The sequence below is a fragment of the Convolutriloba macropyga genome, chromosome 14 (assembly GCF_964194025.1).
Source record: "Convolutriloba macropyga chromosome 14, txConMacr16.3, whole genome shotgun sequence".
Taxonomy (NCBI): Eukaryota; Metazoa; Xenacoelomorpha; order Acoela; family Convolutidae; genus Convolutriloba; species Convolutriloba macropyga.
Genome location: NC_134481.1, coordinates 41,276,772 through 41,294,649, shown reverse-complemented (window position 1 = coordinate 41,294,649; position 17,878 = coordinate 41,276,772). Strand labels below are relative to the sequence as shown.

Sequence of the window (17,878 nt, the reverse complement as noted above, 5' to 3'; positions counted from 1 at the left end):
AAATGCACGAAAAATGCAAGGAAATTGCACCAGCCGTCCTGAAATGCACGAAAAATGCAAGGAAATTGCACCAATCGTCGTACTTTGTTACATAAATTTTGGGAACGTTCCTAAAATTTATGTAACAAAGTACGACGATTGGTGCAATTTCCTTGCGTTTTTCGTGCATTTCAGGGCCTGAATTGCACGAAAAATGCAAGGAAATTGCACCAATCGTCGTACTTTGTTACATAAATTTTGGGAACGTTCCCAAAATTTATGTAACAAGGTACGACGATTGGTGCAATTTCCTTGCGTTTTTTCGTGCATTTCAGGGCCTGAAATGCACGAAAAATGCAAGGAAATTGCACCAATCGTCGTACTTTGTTACATAATTTTTGGGAACGTTCCCAAAATTTATGTTACAAAGTACGACGATTGGTGCAATTTCCTTGCATTTTTCGTGCATTTCAGGCCCTGAAATGCACGAAAAATGTAAGGAAATTGCACCAATCGTCGTACTTTGTTACATAAATTTTGGGAACGTTCCTAAAATATATGTAAGAAAGTACGACGATTGGTGCAATTTCCTTGCATTTTTCGTGCATTTCAGGGTCTGAAATCCACGAAAAGTGCAAGGAAATTGCACCAATTGTCGTACTTTGTTACATAAATTTTGGGAACGTTCTCAAAATTTATGTAACAAAGTACGACGATTGGTGCAATTTCCTTGCATTTTTCGTGCATTTCAGGGCCTGAAATACACGAAAAATGCAAGGAAATTGCACCAATCGTCCGTACTTTGTTACATAAATTTCGGGAACGTTCCTAAAAATTATGTAACAAAGTACGACGATTGGTGCAAATTGCTTGCATTTTTCGTGCAGTTCAGGGCCTGAAACGCACGAAAAATGCAAGGAAATTGCACCAATTGTCGTACTTTGCTACATAAATTTTGGGAACGTTCCCAAAATTTATGTAACAAAGTACTGGAGTCAGTGTTGACTTCCAACAAAAGGATTTATAAACTTGTTTTATTTAATAAATAAATACTAAAATACTCAACCCTGATTGGTTGAAATTATGGAAATACCTTTCCCTTAAATGTTTATTTGTTATTCCCAGAGACAACAAGACAACTCTACCCTTTAGTCGGTACCAGTCAGACCTGATATAATAATAAAGTATATTTCTCTCTCTCTACTCCGCTCTTGTTTTGTATTGAGATATACGTTAGACTTTAGCATTGCGGCCGGTGCACTGTCTACTGAAGCTCAGATAGAAGAGTAACAGACTAGAGGAATAGAACTTTAGTTAGTCAGGTAAGCCTTAAGATATACTATATTCTTGAGACTCCATAAGACAGAGTTAGAGTAACCTCCCTAGGTAAACCTACCTCAGCACACGTCTTATCTGGTGCGACCAGTGCCGGACTAATTTTGAAATAACGAACAATTATTTTTCATTATCCGTAACGGAAAAATTAACAATTAAAACAGAATAACCTCTAAATTAAGAACACTACAGAGATAACAATGGCCAGTAATTACCATCAACAACTAGATGATAACAATTATAACAATTACTTAATACCATTTACAATCTCTGATGATTGTCCTTTAGAAAATCGCGAAACAATACACAAAATATTAATAAATTTGAAGAATAACTTCTTCAAAGAAACAAAACATATACAACAAATAAGTATCCATAGAAATCATTTAGCTCATTATCTTCCAGTAATACTACTAGGAAGAGACCAACTAAATAAAAACTATATATTTTCATTAACAAACGAAAACAAACAAAAACGAATATACTATAATTTCCAAAACGACATAACGTTACCAGACATGTTAAAAACATTTTTAAAACGACACGAAGAATCCCAAGATCGAACAAAAATAACAGCGATACCGACTTCAACATACGAATTACTACGAAATACATCTGAGTATCTAAATGAACATCAAAAACCGATACACTCAGTTAACGATAAACTTCGAAACGATATAACAAATTATAACAATTGGTTAACAAGGATTATTGAATTAAAAACAGAATTGAAATCAGCTACCTTAGATGTAGTACAAATAATTTCTGAGTTCACATTCTTATTCTGGTTAGATAATTTTGAACATATTAACGAAAAAAGAAAAGAATTTGGAATAGCATACAGAACAGAAATTGAAAAACTCAATGAGGAACTAAAACAAATTTGGAACAGTGAGTATTATTCACCGTATTTTGAGAGCACATTAAAAGTATGCTCAGATAGCATAAATTACATACAAGGTTTAGAAAATTATATACAAATATTGGATCAGGGACAAATGGGTTCTACCACATTTAACCTATCGAAAACAGTAACAACAACTTCGACACCGAAAGATATTCAAATGAATACAAATCTTCAAACAAAACAAAAATCAACAATTAAACCAGATAAACTGCTAACATCAAATTTATTTGGACATCAACAAACAATTACAGATGAAATATTTATTTCGGATTCCGAAGAAAGAGAAAAAGAAATAAGATTTCACAATTGGATACCAAATACAGTGAACCAAAGAGTACGAAAGAAAACTCAATTGACAGAAAATAACAACTATAGAAATAATAATTATATAAATACTCTAACGGATAATAACGACCTAAATTGGGAACAAGAAGCACAAAACTATAATAACTTAAAAAACGAAATAACAGAACAAGTAACAAACCATACAAATAAATTAATAGATAACATAGAAAATAGATTTCAACAAATAAATGAGAACATGGAAAGAAAACAAAATGAAGCATTACAGGTTATGTTTGACAAACTAGAAAAAACTATAAATGACATGAACACACAAAACAATAGACCCTTAGAACATAGAAACACAGAGAATAACTATTTAACAAATCATAGACACGAAACTAGAACAAGAGTATCAAATTCACAAACTACTAATTCTAATACAACGGAAGAAAGAGAAACAACAGCTACAGAACCTCCACTCCCATTTTATAAGCAATTGACATCAATGAGCATAAACGAAGAACCACTAATTGAACAAAACATAAGTAGCGGTTCAGTACCAACAACAATAAGACCATTCGATGGCACAGATCCAGCATATACTGTCGAAGAATATTTGAACAGTATAGTCGCAGCGATGATATTTAGCATATACTGTCGAAGAATATTTGAACAGTATAGTCGCAGCGATGATATTTAGCAGTGGCACAGAACCAGTTAACAAACCAGGTCACCATCAATGGAAAGTAAAACGAGCAGCTTTAATATTACATACATTACAAGGCCCAGCCCAAAAATGGTATTCAACTCTACCGAGTGAAACAAAATTAGATTGGGAAATATTCTGTAAAGAATTCTCAGACATGTTCGATTCAGAAAAATCAAAACAACAAGCAAAAATAGTATTACAACAATTACAAAAACATACTAACGAGTCACTACGCTCACTTGCACTAAGAATAGAAACACTTGTCAAAACAGCATATTCATTATATACAGAAGATTATCGAAACAGCGTAATGAACCAAACATTTATTAGGTGTTTGGATAACGAATTAAAAACAGCAGCACTGAAAAAACACGCAAACCATAAACAAACACCGAGAGAACCAGAAATGACATTCAAAAACTTAGTAGACAAAATAGACCAAATGGATTTGACAAGAACAATAACAAACAATCACAAACGATTATATGAAGTTAATCAAACAACAAATAGTATTCATGACGATCTTAAACAAATGAATATAGCATGTAACAATATAAACGATTTAAACCAAAACGATTTAGAACAGTTTGAAGGAACAGTTTGTAATGTCCTTAATGGAATTAACAATACTTACGACAGAAAAAACTTTAAACGATGCTTTAAACGACCAAGAAGAGAAAGCATACCAAGACCAAAAGAAAAATCCTTTTACGGTCATATGAGAAACAACCAAAACTTACCAAATCGGAGAATTGACTCAAATAATGTTAATGGACGTCAATTACCATCGACGTCACCATTCTATAACAGTTCTAGAAGCAGAACAAAATATAGACCACAATCACGAAATAACTATAATACACCGAATGATCAACGAAACAAAAACTCTAACAATTATAACAACCGAAATTTAAGTTACAATAGAAATAACTATAACAGAAGCAGAACAAACAGCTACAACAGAAGCAATGATTATAACAGTCGAAACAACAGTAGGTCGAATTCAAGATATAACAGTCAAACAAGACCACAATCACCATATAATAACAATAATAACAGAAATAACAATTATAATAATAATTATGATAGACAGAGGTACAATAGTAGAGATTCAAGTAGAAGAGATAACTACAGAAATAGATCAATCAGCGATATAATTCAAACAACTATCGCACAAATACTAATAGTAACAATGCTAGAAAAGACAGACGAAATTCATCAAATAGAGAATACAATAACAGAAATAGATCACAAGATCGCAGATCGAACGGACATAAATATAACAATAATAACAACAAAAATAGAATAAATAGCATAGAAGCTGAGAGACAAAACGAAGATCCACCAGGCATAGATGAATACGAATACACATCAGATTCATCGAATGAAGACCAGGAAATACTTGATAAATTCTACAATGCAAACGAAGAAACATGTAACAACATAGTGAATGCATTAGAAAACAACCCGACATGGATTCTACCAATGTATCAATGTAATAAATTTGAACAAGATTTCACAAAACAAAAACCAATACTAGAACTCGATTTCCTACTTGATTCTGGAGCAACATTAAATCTCATAAATGAGGACACTTGGAACGAGATACAATATAACAACCCAGAAATACATCTGGAAAGAGCAAACAAAACATTAACAGCAGCAAATAATACTACTATAGAAACACTTGGAACTATAACATTAAATCTTACAACAGATAGAGTATCAAACAACAGAAACAAACTACAACACAATTTCAATATTCATTTCTACATAACAAAATGTAACCACAATATTCTAGGAACTCCATTTTTCAAGGAGTACATAGAAACAATAAACGTGAACACAAACAAACTAACAATAAACACTAGCACAATTCTAGATAATGATATAACATTTTTTATGAACAGTACAAAAGGATACCCGTATTATTCTAGACTTTACCCAATTTTCAACAAAGAAACAATCTATCTAGATAGAGAACAAAATAAATGCATAACATTTCCAATACCAATATTTAAACAAATGGAAAATTAAAACGGAATGAAACTTTACAGTTCCAACCACTATTTTGAACCGATAAACAAATATCAAAACATATCATTCACCGATATTAAAGATCTTACATCAGAAACCGAACATTTTATAGACATATTCCTAATAAACAAACAACAACATAAAATAACAATAAATGAAGGCCTAATTGGTTTCATGTATCAAAACATTACATTCATAAAACAAAACGAAGAGATGTACCAAACCAATTCAATAGACTTCTTTACAGCGTTATATTTTCTTACTTACGAAAACGAGAATGATATCAATGAGATATTAAACATACAACAAAACGAAACAATTGAACAAGTAGCAACATTCGAACGAAAACCGAACTTCAAATGTAAATTTAATATCCACAAATATACAGAATCCGAAAAAGAATTCATTCAAATGTTTGATTTTCAACACTCATATCTAACACAAGATGAATTTGAAAAAATAGTAAAAATTATACTAGACTACAAACAAGTCTATGCAACAACAAAATTTGATGTGGGAAAAACAAAAGTCAAACTAAACCTCCCTATAAAGAAAGATGCAATCTTCAAAAAACAACGAATAAGTAAAGTACCGATACATCTACGAGAAAGAATACAAAAATTACTCGATGTTTTGAAAAAATACGATATAATTGCACCAGTCAACAAAGAACAATTATCAACAGGAAATACATTCACAAATCCAGTAATAATATTACGAAAAGGAGAATCACTGAAGATAGTACTAGATGCGAGATACTTAAACAGTATGATTGACGAATCAAAATGTAATTGGCCGATCGAACCAGTTGACGTGGCACTAACACGCATAAATGGAACAATATTTACAACAGCAGATCTAAATAGCGCTTACAACCAAATACCTCTTGATGAAGAATCTATGAGATACACACACTTCACAATAGGCAATGAACAATATTGCTTCAAACGTTTATTTTACGGAATATCTATTGGACCAGCAGCTTTTGCTTCAATACTAACACATTTTCTCTATCCTTTAATACGAAAAGGAACAGTCATTACATACGTAGACGATATTTTCATTCAAACAAACTCATACGAACTCATGTACGAAACACTTGTAGAATACCACAAAGTATTGTTAAAAGAAAACTTAAAAGCAGCACCTGACAAAACATACTTCATGTTAAAGAAAGTTAAATTTCTTGGACATATAATTGAAAATAAAACAATAAAACCGCTCAGTTCACGAATAGATGGATTTCAAAAACTTGAACCTCCAAAAAGTATGAAAGCTTTACAAAGATATTTAGGAACAATAAACTTCCTTGCCAAATATGTTTATGGCATGCAGCAAATACTCCAACCATTTTATACTCTTCTACACAAAGAAACAGATTTCAAATGGACAAAAGAACATCAACAGATTTTTGAACAAATGAAAAAGACAATAACACATAACTTAGAATTAACAATGCCAGATACTACACAACCATTCTATATTATAACAGACGCATCGAATACAGGAATTGGAGCAGCATTACTCCAACAACACCCTACTGAAAAGAAAATGAAACTAATATCAGCAAATTCTCGATTGTTCACACCTATCGAAATGCGACTCTCTACACTAATAAGAGAATGCTCTGCAATAATTTTTGCATTAACAGAATATGAATTCCTCCTAACAGGATCGAAACATCCTATTGTATTATTTACAGATCATAAACCGATCATCTACCTATTTACACAGAGAAATAAACCAAATCACAGAGTTTACAGATTCCAGTTAATACTGATGAAATTCCCAAACTTACACATAATCTGGACAGAAGGAAAAAATCTAGCACTACCAGACCTGTTAAGCAGAACAATAGACGAAGAACATTTTACAAAAACCAGAGATATAACAGTAGAATTACCAGAAAACATAAAATTCTTCTTTGCAAAAACACCGTTTACAAATAACCTCGAATGCAAATACAGCGTTTGCAATAACCCGAATGATGAAAATACAGACCGAACACATTACCCAGTATTAGCAAACATACATAACAACTACTTTGAGATTAACATAGATAAAAATACATATAATCCGATCTCATACGAGAAATACAATACAGAAACAAAAACAAACCTAATACCAAAATACAAACCAAAAATAAGAGATTGGCAATCACCAACAATAGAAAAAGACGATCTTATTATTAACAAGAACCAAAAAGGACCGTACACAATTCATCACGACGATGATTACCTCAGACTGATTAATGTTATAAAACAAAATTCAGAATACGAAAATGCAAAAATATCAGATATCTTCTATGACGAAAAAACGAAGGTAACAGAACAACTTATTAAAGAAACACAAATATTAGATCCTGTACTACACAGAGTGAAAATGTGGAAAAAACACAATAACAAACCACACTCAGTAACATTGGAGATCCGTGGCAACAAAGGATTATTTGCTTACTTTCGGAAATATAAATCAATAATAATTGACGAAACAACAGAATTAATAAAAATTATAATAAATGTTCACAAAAAATCATTACAACGAATTTGCTTACCATTAACATTATTGCTATGCGTATTTTACGAAAATCATTGCATAGATCTCGTAGGTCACACAGGACTCGAAAAAACAAAACGAAATATAATGGAAAAATTTTACTTCCCGAACCTCACAACATGGATAAAAATTCTTATTGCAGACTGTATCCCATGCCAAACAAACAAGGTATTCGCCAACACAAAAATAAAAAGTAAACAAGAACAATTAGCACCAACAAAAAAGTATTTTAATGAAATGATAATGATAGACACAAAAGGACCAATCTATCCTACATCAGAAGGAAACAACTATATATTCGTTATAGTTGACGCATTTTCTCACTATGTAACAATAATGTGTGCACCGAAAAATACAGCACATTATGCATTTACCGCATTATTCGAACATTGGTTCATGAAATTCGGACTACCCGATGAAATACGATCTGATAATGGATCAGAATACATCAATACAGAGCTAACACACTTATGTAATTATTTCGAAATCAAATTTAAACCAAGTACAACATATGCACCTTGGACCAACGGTTTAGTAGAAGGAACAAATAGAATAATTGGACAATTTATAAGAACACTGCTGAACGAAAAATATAACAATTGGTCACGAAAAGCAAAATTTTTCCCTTATGCTTACAACACACAATATCAAACACGACTTGGAATGTCACCATACGAAGTTGTTTTTAATCAAAAACCAAGACAACCAACAAAGATTAAACTTGGAACAACAACAGATGAAATGGGCAACTGTAACCCATCAGATACAAGTGCATGTAACAATCAACCTACACATACACATTTAGAAAAACAATTTAATCACCCGAAAATTGCGAAATTACAGAAAGGAACATTCGCAAAATGGTTTTTAGACAAAGAAAAACACTATAATGATACATATCAAAGAATAACAAAGATTCTACAGAACAGAAAGAAACTAACAGACGAAATGAACATTCGATTTCGCACATCGAAACCACTTGAAAAGAATACATTCGTATTACTTACAAATCAACAACAAATTGAAGGAGTATCGAAAAAATTACTACCACTGAAAACAGGACCATACATCATTATCGACAAACCAACAGATACAACCTACATCTTAAAAGATAATAATAAAGAACAAATAACAATACATAGAAACCACATTGTACCATACTACCCGAAAGAAAAACATATCAAATTAGAATTACAAAATTACTTATTAACAAACGAAATACCAACATTAAAGCAACCAAATTCACATACAGATGAAAATAAAATAAATAAAAATAATAACCATACAGAATCAAAACATACACACAAATACAACCTTCGCAAAAGAAAGGTCACAATGATAAAATAATAAACAATCAGAAACAACAATAATAATAATAAATAAATAATATGAACATACATAAAAATAAATACATATTATAAATCGTGATATAAATATTAAGTATACAGTTCAACATGTAAGAATAAATATATTAACACATATTAATATGTATATCATCCAATTACACGCTTATAATAATATGCCTATAACTAATTATGACAACTTATAAGTTATTCTATTCAATGGACAGACATTACAAAAGTTGTAACGAATATTAGAAAATATCAAAATGAAACCTGTATTTCTACTACACCTAACCCTATTAATTCACTAATGAAACAAACATTTCAACTATAGATCTAGAATTCCAGTATTCCTACAAATAATATATCCAGTATTTCTACGTAACACACATCCTAACCCTAACCCGTGTGTATTTTCCCGTATATGTTCCCCCGAATAAACAAAACGAAATATATTTACGTTAACAAACGAACATTTCTATTAACAAACAAACATTTTTAACTAACAAAAGAACATTTCTATTAAAATTAGAACAAAAAATAATAAAACATTAAATACATATATAAAAACATCGAAAGGAATTAAAAACAAACATCAATATAAAATAAATGACACATGACGACTAAAAACCTTCACTCTTCTTCACATACAAACTTCCACTACATCTCCTTCATCAACAATTTTCTTCACTTCTTCCTTCAAACCTTCATCACAACTCTTCTCAAAATTGTCACAAATCTTCCTCCATCTCTTCAACAGCCATTCCATCACAACCATTTTCTCATCCATCGTGAATACACCAACAATAGTAATACAAAATAAATAAAACAAATAATCCAAATAACAAATCGTATAAAACAAACTGATATTGATACTAGCCCCTGAACCTCTCACATTAAGTTTAACAAAAAGGTAAATTCTCATATAAACAATTCAAGCAAATAACAACAAAAACAAAAATCAAAAAGGTATTGATGTTCACAGGTTTAGAACTGGAATAGACGTTATTGTAGTTAAATTGAAGTAAAACAATAAACAAATGATCAAAATATTCAACATTCAAATAACAAATAAGTTCAAATAACAAAGTATAAAAAATCCACGATTGATAAACTCGCGGAATGGAATAGATACTTTGTAGAAATTGATAAATCAGAATACAAAATACAAATTACACAAGTGGAACTGTAATACACAAATGGAAAGGATACACAACACACAAGATAACACTAACAGGATAAAACAAAAAACTAATACTAAAACAGACAAAACAAGAAATAATGAATAGATATACAGAAATAATGAACTCCGCAAATATAAGGAACAATATAGATAACAGTCCTCGCCATCATTGTCAAAGTTACCAAAACTAATAAACTATAACCTCCTCTTTTTCCGTAACGTGTAAGTTAACGTGAAATAATTGAAATGTAAATGAACTCATAAGACAACTAGTTAATAAGGCAGAACACAATAACCCAAAACAAATTTTAACGTTAGATTAATCTCTTTATTGCCGTATAACAATGTAACAAATGCACATGTAAACGTTCCAGACAGTAACAATGAACTAACGCCTCATGAACACACTGGAACCACGGTGAAATAACGTCACATCTGAAACACACATTAAAACAATTAGTTCAACAACACACATTAATACAGAATTGGTTTATGTGTACACCTGATCAAAACGATTTACTCCAACTTTGGTTTCATTCAACTTTGATTTAGTTCAACTTTAAACACGATTAAAACAATTTAGTTCAACTTTGAATATCATTCGGTCAAACGACCTTCGGCTAAATAGACATGACATTAACAAAACTGTACGTCATAAACTAACCTACGTCATTAACAAAAACGGACGTTAAAAATACGGATGTTAGTAAAACTAACGTAATTAGTAGCATTTGTAAAATGCCAACCTCATTAGGATCATCACTACAGAAATACATCGATTACTACAGATATGTAGAGAGATCATTAACAGAAGAAAAAAGGCAAAAAGTGATATGTTCATTACGGACATAAGAGACTTGAAACATAGTGACGGGACAAACGACTCCCATGCAGACACAATCAGTAACAAATTAGAAAATGTCAACCCAATTAACATTTACAACCATTACAAAATGGTAATTACGAAATAGATCTGACACAGATCAAAGAAAATACTGAAGTAGACACTTCAGTACTAATCACTACCAAAACCTAACGTCATACCATCCCAACTTGCACCATCCAATTAGACTATCTTACGAAATTGACATCTCACTAACATAAAAGCAAATTAGAAGACCAAGAAGTTGGCACCAACTAGATGGCACCGACTATAATGGCACCATCAATAATCATCAACTTGAAAGCTAATTGCTAGAAAAGAAGTAACAATTTAACAAATAACAAAATGGCAAATAAATGGCACCAACTTGATGGCACCAACAAATCATTAAAGAGACCCTTAAACCAATATCGCAACCAAAAATACTAACTACCAACTAACATAATCATAAACACCAACTAATTATAAGAAGAAAGAACGGTAACAACAAAGCTAAAAGAATCTAAGAAAGTACTCAAAAATCGAAAAAGACCTATCCAAAAGCTAACAAGACCCAGTAATTGGCAACTCAAGAACCAAAAACGAAAAACGGAAGATATGCAAATGTCACAAACATTGTAGAGAACAAGAAACAAGAAAGTTAGAATCACAATTCCAATTTTGTCTTGCACAAACAACTTCTCTCCGAAAATTGAAAAATTCTCTAAAAATCAGCCAAGCTGATAACTCTAAAAAATTCTCATACAATTCAACCCAGTTGACGAATAACTCTAATTTCAATCACAGTTTCAGTAAAAATCTTTGAAAATATTCTCACAGATTCCTTTTTATAAACTCTTCAAAAACTTTCTCAATCATTTATAAACCATTCCTCAATCATCTCTCTGTAGACCAAAACTTCAATAACTATTCCCAGTGAAAGAATATCAACATCTTTCACATTTTTATCAACCATTCACAACACAGTTCTACAATCACAGGTAAACTGAACTACCTTAATTTTATTTCAGAAAGATTGATACATCATTACAACTATCATTGTAATGAAACTCCACCTATGTTGTCAGTATCAGAATTTCTAAATTCTCTTAACAAAAACCAACTTGTAATAAAAATTGCAATACAAACAGACGAGTTTACAGATATTGAATACCCAACTGGTAGTCATCTACATTTTGACGACGATTACGTTGTACTAACAAACTGCAAAGTTTCACCAAAAAACTTCCTCTTCATCTTTGAAGGTGTAACAAAAACAAAACAAGAAATAAAACTCTTTTGGGGAGAACACCATTTTGATATACTTAAGTATACGTTACCTTGTTCTGAAACAGTAACAGAATTCGAAACATTAAAACAACAGATAACCCAAACAAAGTGTGTTGATTTAAATCAACTAAAAACAGTTTTTATCGCAGTTTGCAAGAAAGAAGCTATATACCTCGTTGATGACAGAACAAAGAAATAACATGATACCTCTCATTGTTATAATATTATACAAATAAAAGTAACAGAAATTTGATAGTGCGGCACCGTTTAGTGTCAGTTACAATAGTAAATAACTGTCACTATTCAGTGTAGCATTGTATCTGATTTACACAGTGAACAAACAGTGAACAAACTAATATAAGTTTCAACCATTGATTTCACAGAGGCACTAGTTGCAATATATATATTATTATCTAAAGTACTATTTTTCTTAACAATCTTCTTAATACCGTGTTTAATAGTTGTTTCAACATACCTAGCAGTGGTAACCATTACTGAAGTTATACGTAACCGTAGAGTTATATATGCTAGCCCACCAGTTCAATAAAAAATAAAAAACATCACACCACCTAATTCACACCACCTTATGCAGGAATTACACTCAGACATATTTCACATTTGTAAATCAAATATTGATATTATTGAACTCGAAATATTTAAATTCATCAAAATAGCACTAATAATATACTTTTTCATACGAATGTGTTTAAGTTTAGCAGAATATTTTTTTAACCCATAAAAATTGATCCACTTCCAGATATAGAAGAATCTATCTATTACACATTACATTCACAAAGATTCTACCTACAAATAGGATTTCCCGAAAACTCACCGTTATACGGTAATGTCATAATTTACCAACTACAGTTACATTTTGCAAATAGAGAAATTTGGATATCAAACCTAGGAGCACAAACACATACACCAGAACAAGAATTTATACCACTACTAATATTAGCACCACCATATATACACATACCACAACACGGACCTGAGACCGGCGCATAAAAGCATAAAACAACAAAAATTGCGTCGTCTAGTAATAATAACAGTAACAATAACTCCGAAAGACCACACCATAACGAAGTTACAGATCTAACAAATATACCAACCTCACCAGAAAATGAAGATACTGTAAGTATAGATACTGAAAATCCCTACACAGTACGACGAGAACGGCCGGATAGACGAGAATTTCTTAGAGCAAGACGTAGATCATCTCTATCCTTCCCCACACAAGAATCTACACTAGTTTCTTACGGTTCAACAGACATAGAATCTAATATCATTAGACCAATAGAAACAATAAATTCAGAACCACCAAGTAGAACGGGCACACCAACACTACACAACTTTAGTATAAGCTCACCAAGCGAACACTCAAGTGTAAATACAGATCATACACCAACACCTTCTGAATTACGAGCAAACCCTTTCCTACCCCCAACGTTTCAACAAAGACAAGATTTTAACTTTGTGCAAGAACATTTCCGTGTACAACCATTGCAATCACCCAACAGTTCACTTTGGTCAGCAACATCCCCCCAATCAGCTAGTACAAGCACAACACCATTACGAACAAACCAGACATCATCCAACACATCTATAAATATACCCAGAGTTGACATCCCGAACTCCCTACAACCACCTAGAAACACAGCGCTATCTCCAGCATCATTCATACCCGAAATTAGATTACCATCCAGCCATCCAGGAAGAACTAGATCAACCCCCATACTCAATCCTAACCCCCCAACCAAGAGCAGAACCAATGAACATACCTATTTATTCCCATTAGACCATAAAACTTGGAAACCACCTCCTCCTTTATACGGACCTACAAATCTTGGAGATACACTTACAAATTGGGCAAGAAATAGACTTATTAACACACTCAATCTCACAGCACGACAACGCAATACAGCACTAGAGGTTCTAGCAACACCATCTCTCGAATTGAAATTTAACACTACAATCAAATATAACACTATATTTAACCACCCATTTCATGCTACAACACCTTCAATTGTAACAACCACAACACCAGCACCCTTCATTTGTATAGACTTCGTATTTAAATTTGACAGATATACAAAACAAACACTTGGATTCGCCACATTCTATAATCCACATACAGGTTTGACATACACATGTCGCTTCAACTAAAAGCAATTATATGTATATTATTATTATTAATATTCTATATATGTATGAAAATAGAAACAAAACTTCAACTTGAACAAAGACTTAAAGACAACGCAAAATACAGAATAAAAGACCTAATTAACGAACGAATGAATATACACATTGAACAACTTAAACAGAAAAACAGAACACCAAATGGAACAAACACCTTCACAAACAAGTTTAAACACATTAATAAATATAAACATTATATTAATATCGACAATATAACAAATATAAACGATACAGATTATGAAGCAATGTGGGAAACAGCTATAGACCAATGGACAAGAAACTGGAATTTCTACACAGAAAGACTAACAGATAGCATTCTAAATAAATTTAACTTGAATACCAAACGACAGAAACGACAAACAAATATAGACTTTATTGAATTAACAGGACAGAACATTAATGGTTCCGCAACAGGACCACAGGATATATTCATAGAGCATTACGACTGTGATGCAGAAGAAATCACAAACGTTAAATACTACGAACTAAATAAAATCAGCACAAGTAAATTCAAACCACTCGATCTTGACATGACAAAGACAGAAGTACAACTTTTATCGAAAGCACAAGCAGTAGAAATCAAAGCATACGCAGTTGCAGGAACAATCAAAGAACGTGTAGAATGGTGTTCACAACACACCAACTACATAAGAGCAAATAGACCTAGCTATTACGTTTCCGACGCACAACGAACAAAAATATTAGATGCATACGAAGTTCGTAACGAACTCGCTAGAATAAACTTACTAAAGAACACACAATATAAACCTACAAGATACAATATATCATTCAACTTTATTGCAAATCCACCATTACAGAAAAAGATTGAAGATCTGCAAGGCAGAATACAATTCGATATGAACATTCCACTAGTACCACCATACGGACGAATTGTATACGATTACACAAACCCACTTTGGATACCTAGCGCAATTAAAAACGCACAGTCCAACTGTATGAAAGGACCACGTAAACAGAACAGAATAGACATCCTAGATTGGACACTCGAAATACGAGAAGTCTCACTAATATTAAATTTAGGTACCGAAGAAATATCATACATGGGAACAAAATTATCATGCGATCTCCGCAAGGGAGAATGTTTACCCACACCACTAACAAAAGCAACAATTGTGTGGGAACCACAGACACACTGTCAACTATTCGAACTAATACGATTTGACGCATATATGGTAAAATATCAAGATAGATATTGGATAGAAACAAATGCAGAATGGACCACAGTCCAACAACCAGACACCACAAAGAAAATAAAATTAAATCAAACAGACACAATAGCAACACGATTCGAAGTATACCCACTAGTCGAACGTGAATGCGGTTCACCACAACCACTACACAAAACAGAATACGACGATATATACATAATATATGAATATGGATTTGACATGCACACAGGACAAAAAGTAACAAAGAAAAAAGACAAATTTGACGATGAGAAATTTATTAAAATAAAACCAGAACAAATAATATCGGAACGTACACGATACGAAGACAAAGAAAACCAACAATACTATTATGGTTTTGTAAACGAAGAAACTCACCTTAATATGAAAATGGACCTATATATGAGTAACATTTATTCTAGAATTAGCTTACAAGCAATAGAATTCTATTCACAAATTTGCGAACAAACTCGAAACCTCAGACAATTAACATTGACTCAAGTACAAAAGAACACTCCACTCTTAGGATACATTCTTACTGGAGACAGATCCATTTTTGTGAAACAAGAAGGCGTAAACGTCATGAAAATGTATAAATGTGCGAAGAAATCATCACCTCTTTATGTACCACAAACACGCGAATGTTACGATAAAATTCCTATTCTATACAAGAACAGAGTACAATATGTACACCAACTAACAAGACAAACATACTTATGGGCAAAAACAGTACCCTGTTCACACAGTAACTTTGATCAACTCATCTCAATAGACACTGAAGGAACAGCACGATATAGAGTAACACCCTACCCAGTAAAAGTAGAAACGATATTGAACACTATATCACCCGAGGAAATAGTTTTAGATAACATGTTTAGTAAAGCAAGTTTAATAGAAAGTGGCATTTATAGTAAAGAACAACTAATACAAGAACGCAAAAGAGATCTACTCCACGAATATATGAGAGATCGTGAAAAACCACTACAAGAAGCTACATCAGCAAATGCACAAAAATTATTAGAACTCGAACAACTTGGACTTTTACAAACATACAAAAATTATGAACAATCCTTAAAATGGTTAAAAGATCTTAACATAAATGGATATAACTTCCAAATAGATCAACCAAGCGTAAACTGGAAAGAAATTTTTGATGGAGAATGGCTCAAAGACCAAATATTATCAATATTTGGTTGGCCATGGTATATTCTCGAAAAGATGGCAATTATATACGCAATGATCAGTATGATATTATTTACAACTAACCTAGTAATTAAATTTTACAACGCATTTGCAATCCATAAAGCGATTGGTAAACAAGCAAGTATTACTAAAATACTACTAACAGGAATATTTGGTATATTCTCACAAACTTTAACACAGCTAGTTGCACAGATACAAGAAGATGACACTAGTCATGATAGCCATGATAGTGATAACAACTACTCACACTATACTAAACACAATAAAAATAGGAAACACACTTTCCGCCGTCATTCATCCGACGTTATTCATTTAACACGTAATGAAAACAAACCACCAGAACAAACATATATTGACACAAACTACAAACATTATAACACAAACATTCGTAGAACAGATCAAGGACTAGAATTGAGAACACTAGAATCACCACCTAAGAAACAAAAACCACCACTACCAGAACGGAAATACAAACAACCCGAACCATTAAAAATCGAGCCCCTTGAAACAATAACTGAAAACAAAATGACTACCTTACCTCCACAACTCATTACCCCTCCACCAGCGTATCAATGTTTAGGAAATAACATACCAGTGAGTACAACACACAATTCACCCCCCCACATGTCACCAACCCCAAGTGCACCCAATATACAACAAACTTCAACATTTCACGGAACATCATATGAACCACAATTAGGAATCAATAAGACAACACCGTATGAAATACCACAACCATCACAAGTAAACACTCAAAATAATCTCATCCCATCAGTGAAGCTTATAGAAATACAAAATCCACC

At 32.2% G+C, this 17,878-nt stretch overlaps 1 protein-coding gene across 1 annotated transcript in view; it reads left to right on the top strand.

Moving 5' to 3' along the window:
• Nucleotides 1-1,246: 1,246 nt before the first annotated feature.
• The window catches only part of LOC142352936 (uncharacterized), a 54,497-nt gene continuing 37,865 nt past the window's right edge, over nucleotides 1,247-17,878 (top strand). The window contains exon 1 of the mRNA XM_075405092.1: nucleotides 1,247-1,301. The gene's annotated coding sequence lies outside the window, so the exon portion shown is untranslated. The remainder of the gene's footprint in view (nucleotides 1,302-17,878) is intronic.